Source organism: Panicum virgatum, chromosome 3K (genome assembly GCF_016808335.1).
Source record: "Panicum virgatum strain AP13 chromosome 3K, P.virgatum_v5, whole genome shotgun sequence".
Lineage (NCBI taxonomy): Eukaryota > Viridiplantae > Streptophyta > Magnoliopsida > Poales > Poaceae > Panicum > Panicum virgatum.
In genome coordinates, this window is record NC_053138.1 from 36,123,873 (window position 1) to 36,134,246 (window position 10,374).

Consider the following 10,374-nt stretch of genomic DNA (forward strand, 5'->3'; position numbering starts at 1 on the left):
AATAATAAATGTGTAGTACTAATTTTCTAAACTAATTTACTACTACGTAACTACAAACTAAAGTATCATTGAACTTCTACTTAAATGGTTCTACTAACGCACTAATTAAATTAAATTACTCATATTAAAATACGTAGTACTTAAATATAACAATATTTAAACTAAATGTACTAACCTGCAGATCACAAGTGCTGAATCCGGCAGGGCTTCGTCGCTTTCCTTCTCCTCACTCCTCTTTTTTTTTCTGGATTTTTGGTGGAATTTTCGGGCTCAAATAAGGAGGGAAGGGGAGGGCTGGACCTTTTATAGGGGGGACACCCCCGGTCGCCCGCGGGGGGGGGGGGGGGGGGGGGGGGGGGGAGTGCGACAGGCCCCCCTGTCGCCCGGGGGGCGACAGGCCCCCTGCCGCGCCCGTGGGCTGGGCCCAGAGGCGGTCGCCCGTGGGCTGGGCGACAGGCCCCTGTCGCCCCCCCAACGGGCGACTGGGCCTTTTTTTTTCTCCAGGGACTTCGTTGCAAATTTGAAGAAAAAAAATTACACTTTGGGCCTGTCGCCCTATGGAAGGGCGACCGGGGTATATTTTTGAAATATTTCAAAACAGACATATATTTTTGAAATTTTAATTTTTTTAAATATAAAAAAGAAAAAACCGCCGAGAGGGGGAAGTGCTGACATTGTGATTTTGGGCTGGAGGTATAGCATGGGCCCTGCAGCCCAGAGACCGAGAGCTGGGCCTCCATTTGGCATCTGCTAAGCATTTTCTTTCTGGACGTGCAATGGTGCTAGCTAGAGTGTCACACGGATGAAGGAGGCAACCTTCCTTCTTCGTTTCGAGCGGCCCGACCACCGCAATATGGCGCTGGGGCGGGGGCTGCGCGCGGCGGGACGTACTCAGATCCATGTCATGCCGTGGACTCGCCAGTTTGGAGCTGCGGCGAGCAAGCTGAAGTACCGGGTACGTGTTTGCCTTGAAGGAATTCCATCGCATGCTGCCCTAGTGGAGACAATTGCCAAGCTTTTCCCTTCCTCTGCTTTTGTTGAGATTATTGACACCGAGACACCCACTGAGAAAGAGAAAACTTGTGTTTGTGTCTGGATTTGGACCGTGGATCCGGATGGGATTGCCAAGGAAGGTGTGCTTAGACTAGAGGAACCTGTAGAGTTCACTGAAGAATTTCACAATGACTTCTACACTCGTCTTGGAAACATGGAGATACCAGAGATCAGAAACGAGGCAGCAGCCATGCTTGACTACAAGGTCCTCATCCACATTGACCGTCTGTGGGATTACAGTGATCGGCTCAGTCAATCTTGGTGGAGCTGCGAGAGTGACATGAGTGGCATTCCGAATGACTCTCTTGATGAGGAATGGCCGGTCAAATATACTTTCTCATGGCATCTTGGTGTTCTGGACGGCCAGCCTGACCCTCGACGCATTTCTGTTCATGATCGTTTGGGGGAACATCGCCGGGATCATTCTCCGCCGGGCGGGAATGGCAGGGGAGCTCAGAGGCAATTCCCACCAGATTCTTGGCACGACTTTGCCAGAGGCAGGGGCGATGCAAATGGTAGCAGCAGGCATGGAAGCTTTCGATCCCAGCAGACTGGAGGTTACCGGCGACGGAACGCCGCCGGGGTTGGCAGTCCGACCTCTGAGTTTGCCGGAGCTGTTGAGGATGATGGTGGTAAGCGCACCGGAAGGACAACGGAACCGGAGGCAGTGCAACAGACAGGCGTATCAAAGAAGGCTCTGTCCGAGGCCGATCCGGTGGTGTCAGAACTCACGGGCATCAGGAGCCAGGCAGTGCCTCGGTGATGGACCCAATGCGAGAGGAAGCGTTTGAAAGTTTTGACCAAGAGGTTTTTCAACAAAGCTTTGATCAAGAGCCAACAGTAAAGGGCCAAGGGACCGCGGTGTCTGCAAATTTGGAGCATTTCGAAAACCAAGCAAGAGCAGGCAAGTGAGCAACCAGCGAGTAGGCTTCTTCAAGTCGAGGAGTGCGGGCCAGGGCCACTGTTGAGTTCTGGGCCAGCAGTAGAGGGTACTGAGGGCACAGAGGAGCATATGCAAGAGCGGGAACAAGGCCCACTCGTGCAAGCTGTTGGGCCGCATCACCTAGTCCAGCAGGGCCCAGAAACTGTATCTGAACAAACGGGGACAGAACCTGTTGTTTCGCTTGTGCAGTGTGGTAATCTACCCTACACCAAGAAAATAGCAAGTGCAGTTCTGGCTACTCCAGTTGTGAAGAGAGACGCTGATGACTCACAGTTGCAGACAACACAACCAACAAGAGACTCAAAGAGAAGGAGCACCAGGCTGGCCAATAAACCAAAGTCTGATCTCACTTTGGAGCAGCAAGCAACGATACTACTAATGAAAAAATGTGGGACTTTTGAAGGGCAGAATGACAAAGAACCACCAACTGGAGAAAAAATCACGGATCAGTTTGTTGGGCCATTGAAGGAAGACACAGTTTCTGAATACAGAGTGCTGTTCGGGCTGCCAGAAGAGGGGGATGCTGACTCATATGGCGCCATTGCTATTCACGCTGAAGCTTAGGCAGGGATGCCCCGTTCTCTGTGTGGGTGTGGGTGTGGGTGTTTATTTCTGTATGTGTACGTGTTCTTGGCGTGTGTTCCCCTGGAAGTTTACCAAGGCGCTTGTGCTTTTCCTTTGGAGAGTTCTTGTGTGTGTGGAGTGGGTGTAAGAGGGACACTGTTATTAGCCCTCTAGTTGTGTTAGGTGGAGTGGGTATTGGCTTGAGTCCTTTTCGTTTGCCCAATGAGTGAACAAAAATGCCTTCTATTGAACTGGAATGTTAGAGGACTCAATAATAAGGTGAGAAGAAAGGTCGTCAAAGATCTACTGCAGGACAAAAGGTGTACCATTGCAACCTTGCAAGAGACAAAGCTAGAAAATGTAACAGCGGAGGACATTACTGAGATCCTGGGTGCTCGTTTCAGAACTCAGTTCGCTTTCCTACCAGCACAAGGCACTAGGGGAGGGGCAATTGTGGCAGTGGATGAAGATTTCTACAGTATCATTAATTCAGAATTTAGAGAACACACTGTGTCAGTTTGTCTTGCTTCTACACAGTGTCTGGCGACGTGGTGGCTTACAGTGGTGTATGGACCACAGGGTGATAGACAAAAAATTGAGTTCTTGAGGGAGCTGAGGGAAGTCAAAGCGGTGACTGGGGATAATTGGTTAGTGATTGGGGATTTTAATCTGATTCTACATGCTGAAGATAAGAGCAACGACAATCTCAACCGACTGCTAATGGCAGAATTCAGTAGCACTCTGAATTACCTAGAGCTCAAAGAGCTGAAGCTGAATGGCAGAAAGTATACGTGGTCAAATGATGTCACACAAACCAGGATTGACCGGGCTTTTTGTACAGTTGAATGGGATCTCATGCTTCCTCACTCAGCTCTAGAAGCACAATCATCTCTGGTTTCGGATCACAGCCCACTACTCTTGGCAGGCGCATCGGCAGTTTTGTCTTACAGAGGGTTTCGTTTTGAACATTTTTGGCCGAAGCTGCAAGGGTACCAGGATGTTGTTCAGGCTGCTTGGAACCGACCTGTGCATGTACACAACCCTTTTTTAAGGCTGCACATCAAACTTGCTAGAACTGCTAAAGCGCTAAAGCAATGGGCAAAAAGGAAAATTGGCAATAACAAATTACTGTTGAGAGCAGCAAGACAGTTAATTGGCATACTGGACGTAGTGCAAGAACACCGTCAGCTAAGCAATTCAGAGACCAGACTTAGACGAGATCTCAAAGTGCGTTTCCTGGGCATGACGGCGGTGGAGAAGCTCAGAGCAAAACAACAGTCCAGATTAACTAACATCAGAGCAGCAGAAGCAAGTAGTAAACTTTTCTACCTTCAAGTCAATACCAGGAAGAGGAAAAACTTTATCAGAACTTTACACAGTCGGGAGGGTATCATGATCATGCATGACGAGAAAGCACAGTGTGTGTTCCAACACTTCAATAGCAGATTAGGCAATCAGGAATCAAGGGAACTAACAGTGGACTGGAACCAAATCCAAATTACCAGGCATGATCTCCAACACCTTCAAGCTGTATTCACTGAAGATGAACTCAGGTCAACTGTCCAGACCATTGCTGCAGAAAAGGCACCGGGCCCTGATGGTTTCATCGGTTCTTTCTATAAAGCAAGCTGGGATATAATAAAAGGGGACCTGTTAGCAGCAGCAAATTTTTTCTATAACAATCATGATCAGCACTTCAACTTACTCAACAATGCGCACATAGTGTTACTACCAAAAAAAGAGAATGCTTCTTCAGTGGGAGACTACAGACCTATCAGCCTGTCCCATAGTTTTGTCAAACTTATTTCAAAGATGCTGGCTACTAGACTCTCTTCTGATCTAGATAAATTGGTGTCAAGAGCCCAGAGTGCTTTCATCAGGAAAAGGAGTATACAGGACAACTTCCTTTACATGCAAAACATAATCAGAGAACTACATAGGGCTGGCAAACCAACACTTTTCTTGAAGCTTGATATTGCAAAAGCTTTTGATACAGTGAGATGGTATTACCTGTAAGAGGTACTTGAGCAATTTGGGTTTGGGCACAGGTGGAGAAAATGGGTGACAATTTTGTTAGCAACATCAACATCATCAATTTTACTAAATGGAACAAGGGGGAAATGGTTCAAGCACAGGACTGGTTTGAGACAGGGTGATCCTTTGTCGCCAATGATGTTCATCTTAGCTATGGAACCACTTCAATTTATGCTGAACAAAGCCACTGAGCAAGGGTTATTGACACCAATTTGTAATAGAAAAGCCAAGTTGAGAATAAGTCTCTTTGCAGATGATGCAGCAATTTTCATTAATCCAGTTAGTGACGAGGTGCAGGTTGTCAGGAACATCCTAGATGCTTTTGCAAGTGTGTCTGGACTGATTACAAATACTGAGAAGAGTGCAGCTTACCCAGTGAAATGTGAGGGACTGGATCTACAGCATGTACTGGAACCCTTTCAGTGCCCCATAAAAAAATTTCCTTGCACCTACCTTGGATTGCCTTTACATGTGAGACAAGTTAGAAGAGTGGACATCCAACCTTTAATAGATAAAGTGGGGAAAAGATTGCAAACCTGGAAAGGAAAACTATTGAATAGAGCTGGAAGACTAAAATTGGTCAACTCTGTGTTAACCTCAATACCAACTTACTACTTGACAGTATTCAGAATGCAAAGGTGGGCAATAAAAAAGATAGACAAGCTAAGAAGAAGCTTCCTTTGGAAAGGAACACCTGATGTTCATGGAGGACATTGCCTAGTCAACTGGAGTAAAACAAAGAGACCAAAATCTTTTGGAGGGCTGGGGATTTTAGACTTAGATCTCTTCAGCCGAGCTCTACGACAAAGATGGCTATGGTTTGAATGGACCTCACCAGAAAGGCCTTGGGTTGGTACAGAACCACCGGTTAATGCTGTTGATAGGCAATTATTTCGTGCAAGCACTATCGTCACTCTTGGGGATGGAACTAAGGCTAGTTTCTGGCAATCCTCATGGCTACAAGGGCAGGCACCAATGGACATCTTTCCTGATCTTTTCAAGCTAGCATGGCGAAAGAACAGAACAGTTAGTGAAGAGTTGATCAATCAAAGCTGGACAAGAGGGTTGTGGAGAATGCAAACAGTTGAAGAAATGGCAAGTTTTGTCAGATTATGGGACCTGGTGTAGCAGGTGCAACTGAATATCCAGCCGGACAGCATTACATGGAGGTGGAATGCAGATGGCACTTACACTACTAAATCTGCCTACAACGCGCAATTTGTGGGATCTTACAGCAATTTCAATGGAGCTTCTATTTGGCAAGCTGAGGCGGAGAGCAAGCACAAGTTTTTTGCGTGGCTGTTAGTACAATGCAAGGTCCTCACTGCGGACAAACTGATGGCTAGGCAATGGCCATCTAACCCGGTCTGTGTACTCTGCAATCAAGAACAAGAAACGGCAGCACATCTAATACTACTATGTCCATTTGCACGATTGGTGTGGGAAAGAATACAAGCCTGGGCGGGCCAACTGGTTCAGGTACCGAATGGGAGCCTGGAGATCGTTGATTGGTGGCAAAAAGAGCTAGCACACCTGCCCAAGAAGACAAGAAGAACTAAAGCAGCGCTCACGATGTACTGCGCTTGGAACATTTGGAAGGAAAGGAACCGGCGTATTTTTGAGCACAAGCTAGGTTCAGCAATAGAGGTATTGCACGAGATCAAGATGGAAATTCAAGAAAGAAAGTTGGCCTGTGGAGGGCCACAGTTTACCTAGTTCTATATGCTATGTTTCTCTTTGGTCTTTTAGTTTCAGAGATCGAGTTCCTCCTAGTTTATGTAATATCAAACCTGTAGAATTTTGTACCTGCTACTTCTCTCTTAAATGACAATGCAGTGCTCTTGCAAGCTTTTCAAAAAAAAAAGTTGGAGAAATCTAAAGGACCCCTCGGCCCGCCTCTGACTTTTTTCTGTCCCGGCCCACAGAATCTCCGTGCTAGACGCTTTCAAATCTGGCGGTTTTTTTATTTTTTTATTTTTTTATTTTTGTTTTTTACAAAAATATATTTTCGTTTTCGAAATTTACAGGAATATACCCCGGCCGCCCCGCTGCCGGGCGACCGGGACCTGGTCGCCCCGCTGCGGGGCAGCAGGGGCTTTTGTGCAAAAACTTTTGCGAAAATATTTGCGCGCAGGTCCCTGGGGGCCGGTCGCCCCGCAGCGGAGCGGCCGGCCCCCCAGGCCGCCCGGCCCTCCCACCCTTATATAAGGGTTGGCTGGTCCCCCACCCCTCATTTGCATCACTAAAATTCCAGAAACCAAGAAAAAAGAGGGAGGGAGGGAGAGAGGTAAAGCCCTGCCGGATTTTCGAGCCGGCGACTGCAGGTAACTAAAATTCTTCTACACTTTACAAATAGATTATGTTGTAATTATTTTTGTTTAAACAGTAGATTAGCAATCAATTTAATTATTGTTAGGAGTGATTAGTGGTACATTTAGGTGCAGTTACTTGTAATGATTAGCATTGATACAGTACATTTAGTGTTAGATTAAGTATTAGAAAGTACTAGAAAATTATTAGAGAAGTATTAGAAAGTCTTAAAAATTGGAAGATAATATTAAAAATGTTTAGAAAATATTAGAATATTGTAGAAAGTATTTTGTTGAAACAGTAGTTTAGCAATCAGTTTAATTATTATTAGGAGTGATTAGTGGTACATTTAGGTGTAGTTCCTGATAATGATTAGCGTTGATATAGTATATTAGCAATCTGATTGCTCACTTCTGATTGCCAGGGCTAAACACCATGGCATCCTCAGGATAAACCTACATTCCATGGAGTAAGGTGACGGAAACAGTCCCCCAAGGAGTCCAGGTGCATATTTGTTTTTGCGGATCCTTGTGCAAACTAATGAAATCAAGGGTTTTGGGGGACGACTTTGGCAAGAGGTTCTTCATGTGTGAGAATTACGAGTACGACCCGCCCAAGCATTATGGCAAGGACCGAGCAAAGGTACTACAAAACACTATCAGAGTTTGTCACTTTCAGATCTAGTAATGACTTCTAACATGATTTGGGGAAAGACTCCACCGCCTCTATGTGATTTCGTGCAGTGGTTAGACACCGAGCAATCTCAGCAGGATAAGGACCACGTGGAGCATCAAGCAAGGTGGGCTGCACAAAGGTGGCAACGAATGCTGCATGAAGAACAAATGGAGAAGCGCAAGAAAAATCAGGAATAGATTCAGAAGAGGATTGCAGAAGTGGGACATCAGAAGGCCGAGGAACGTGAAGCTGATAGGGAGAGGAAGCGAGAGAGGCCCGCCGTGCTAAGGAAGCAGGGTCTGAAGCTATTAGGAAGGGAAAATATCCCCGGTGCACTCAGTAAAGCACCACCATGTAATCCCGACATTTTACAATTTCTAAGACATGTTAGGTTTACTCACAACACGAGGTTATCGTGTTGCACATGCCATGCTTCTCATTGTTCAAGTACCTAGTAGTACGAACGCCTTAGGCCTCTGCTTTGTAATCGTAGCATTGTTTACAAAACTGTATTGCAAACTGAAAATTTATGATTCGTAACTACCCTTCTATTTTCAGTACACTACATTCAGTGAGCAATATAATTGAACCAACCTACACATTTAGAACTGCAACCAAGAAATCTTACTACACAAATACCTTCGTAATATTACATACTACAATCTGGTGCAAATACATATCCATACATAACGAAATGTAATTATCACATACAGATCGGAATACATATCCATACATCTGGTTCAAATACATATGCACATATAACGAAATCTAAACGCGACGGGCTCCAAAATCCGGAGGCAATCCATCGGTGGGATTTCCAGAAGGTCCAACCTCAGCATCAGCATTATCTTCTTGCATTTTAGGGCACTTCTTGTAAGTGTGACCATCTGCTCCACACAGGTTGCATCGTTTTTTCTTCTTTCCTGCCTCAGACTCATCTATTCCGTTACGGATACGAAGTGTCTGCCGTCGACCTACCCCTCTCCTAGCATATGGATTGGGAATGTACATTGGAGAGATATTTGGTGTAGTGAATGATCCCAGACTGCCTATGCCATATATCTCATGGCCCCAAGTGTGCACAGTGGTTTCTTTTCTATAATATTCTGAAACAAAAACCCTAGGATCCAACCCAGATTCTAAAAATGCCGCAATGACATTGGAGCATGGTAAGTGAAGAAGCCGTGGTTTCTTGCATCTGCAAAAAAATCTTGCCTTCCGGCGTTATCAAGCAATCCTGAACGACCCTTTGTCTGCGGACACTCTGCCCTGTCTTGTCCTTGCATGAAACCTCAAACCTTTGATCCTTTGTGCCCATGGAGACCACTCTGTGATATTGAGCCTTTTCAATCTTTTCTTTCATGTAGTTAGTGACCCTATTACAAAAAATCACTCCTGGATCAATAAGTAAGACAGCAGCTGCCTGGTACCGCTCTCTGAAGTACCTTGTGCATCCGTACATGATGAACTCAACTATGCCAACAAGAGGAAATCCATGAACATGACGCATTACCATATTGTAACACTCTGTGTGGTTGGTTGTCTCGATCCCATATCGACGACCACCAGTGTCGTATAGAATTGACCACTTCTCCTTAGGTGCATCCTTAATCCACTGTGTGAAAGGTCCGCCGCCGGAACGTCTCTGGCTGGAGGTTGATGCCTGTTCCTTTAGCAGCTCGGCGCACATGTTATCTAGCACCTGCCACAATGAATCAAACTTCCGCTGCTGATTCTGAGTGCACAACCTCTTGAACAAATTCATAAATTCCTTATTCTTGAAGCGCTCATAAAAGTTTGCACCCATATGCCTTATGCACCACCTACTCACAACATCTGGCCATAGAGGAGGTTGTCCTCAACTTTCTTCATGTAGTTGCCTTATTGCTGCTAGAAGACCTGCATGTCTGTCACTGATGAGGCAAACATCAGGCCTTCCAGCAACAACGTAAATCTTCACACGTTCAAGGAACCAGTACCAGCTCTCTTTGTTCTCATTCTCAACAAAATCAAAGGCGATGGGAACCACCTGCTTGTTGCAATCAACTGCAATCGCTGTCAGTATTGTCCCCTTATATCTTCCTGTCAAGAATGTGCCGTTAATACATAAAACAGGAAGACAATACATAAATGCCCTCACACATGCACCAAGGCAGAAGAAAGCACGAAGCAGAAACCTAGGTCCCCCACTCCCCCATATAAACTCGGTACAATGTAGGTATCAGTCGCGCTTCCAGGATTTCTCTACACAATTGCTGACAGCATGTGAGGCAGGTTATCATATGATGCCTCATATGTGCCGAATCTCATTTCAAACACCTTTTATTTTGCCCGCCAAGCCTTTGCATAGCTGATTTTGTATTGAAAACGGTCGTCGATGTCCCTAATTATCAATTTTGGCTCATAATCAATTTTGTCCAGAATCATCCCATACATCTTCTTGGCCACGAAAGTGGATGTGATGTTACGGTGAGTTTGCGCAACAGCAATTAATCTATATGTATGTGGTGTAACAATTGAACACTCCCAGTGTGTCTTGTACTTGCCCTTGTAGGCATGTACTCGCCATGTACAATCGCCATTGACACACTTCACCTCATATTCTTTGCTGCTAGACTTCACAACTTTGAATTCCTTCATCAATGATATAGCCCAAAGCTTCACAGCATCTTTCACAGCTTCAATGCTAGGATACTTTGCCCCCTGCACAACCTCATTCTCTCTGTATTCGTACACATTACTCATAATATCCTGTATCACTGGATTTCCAAAACCCTTGTCTCGCCATTCACCTA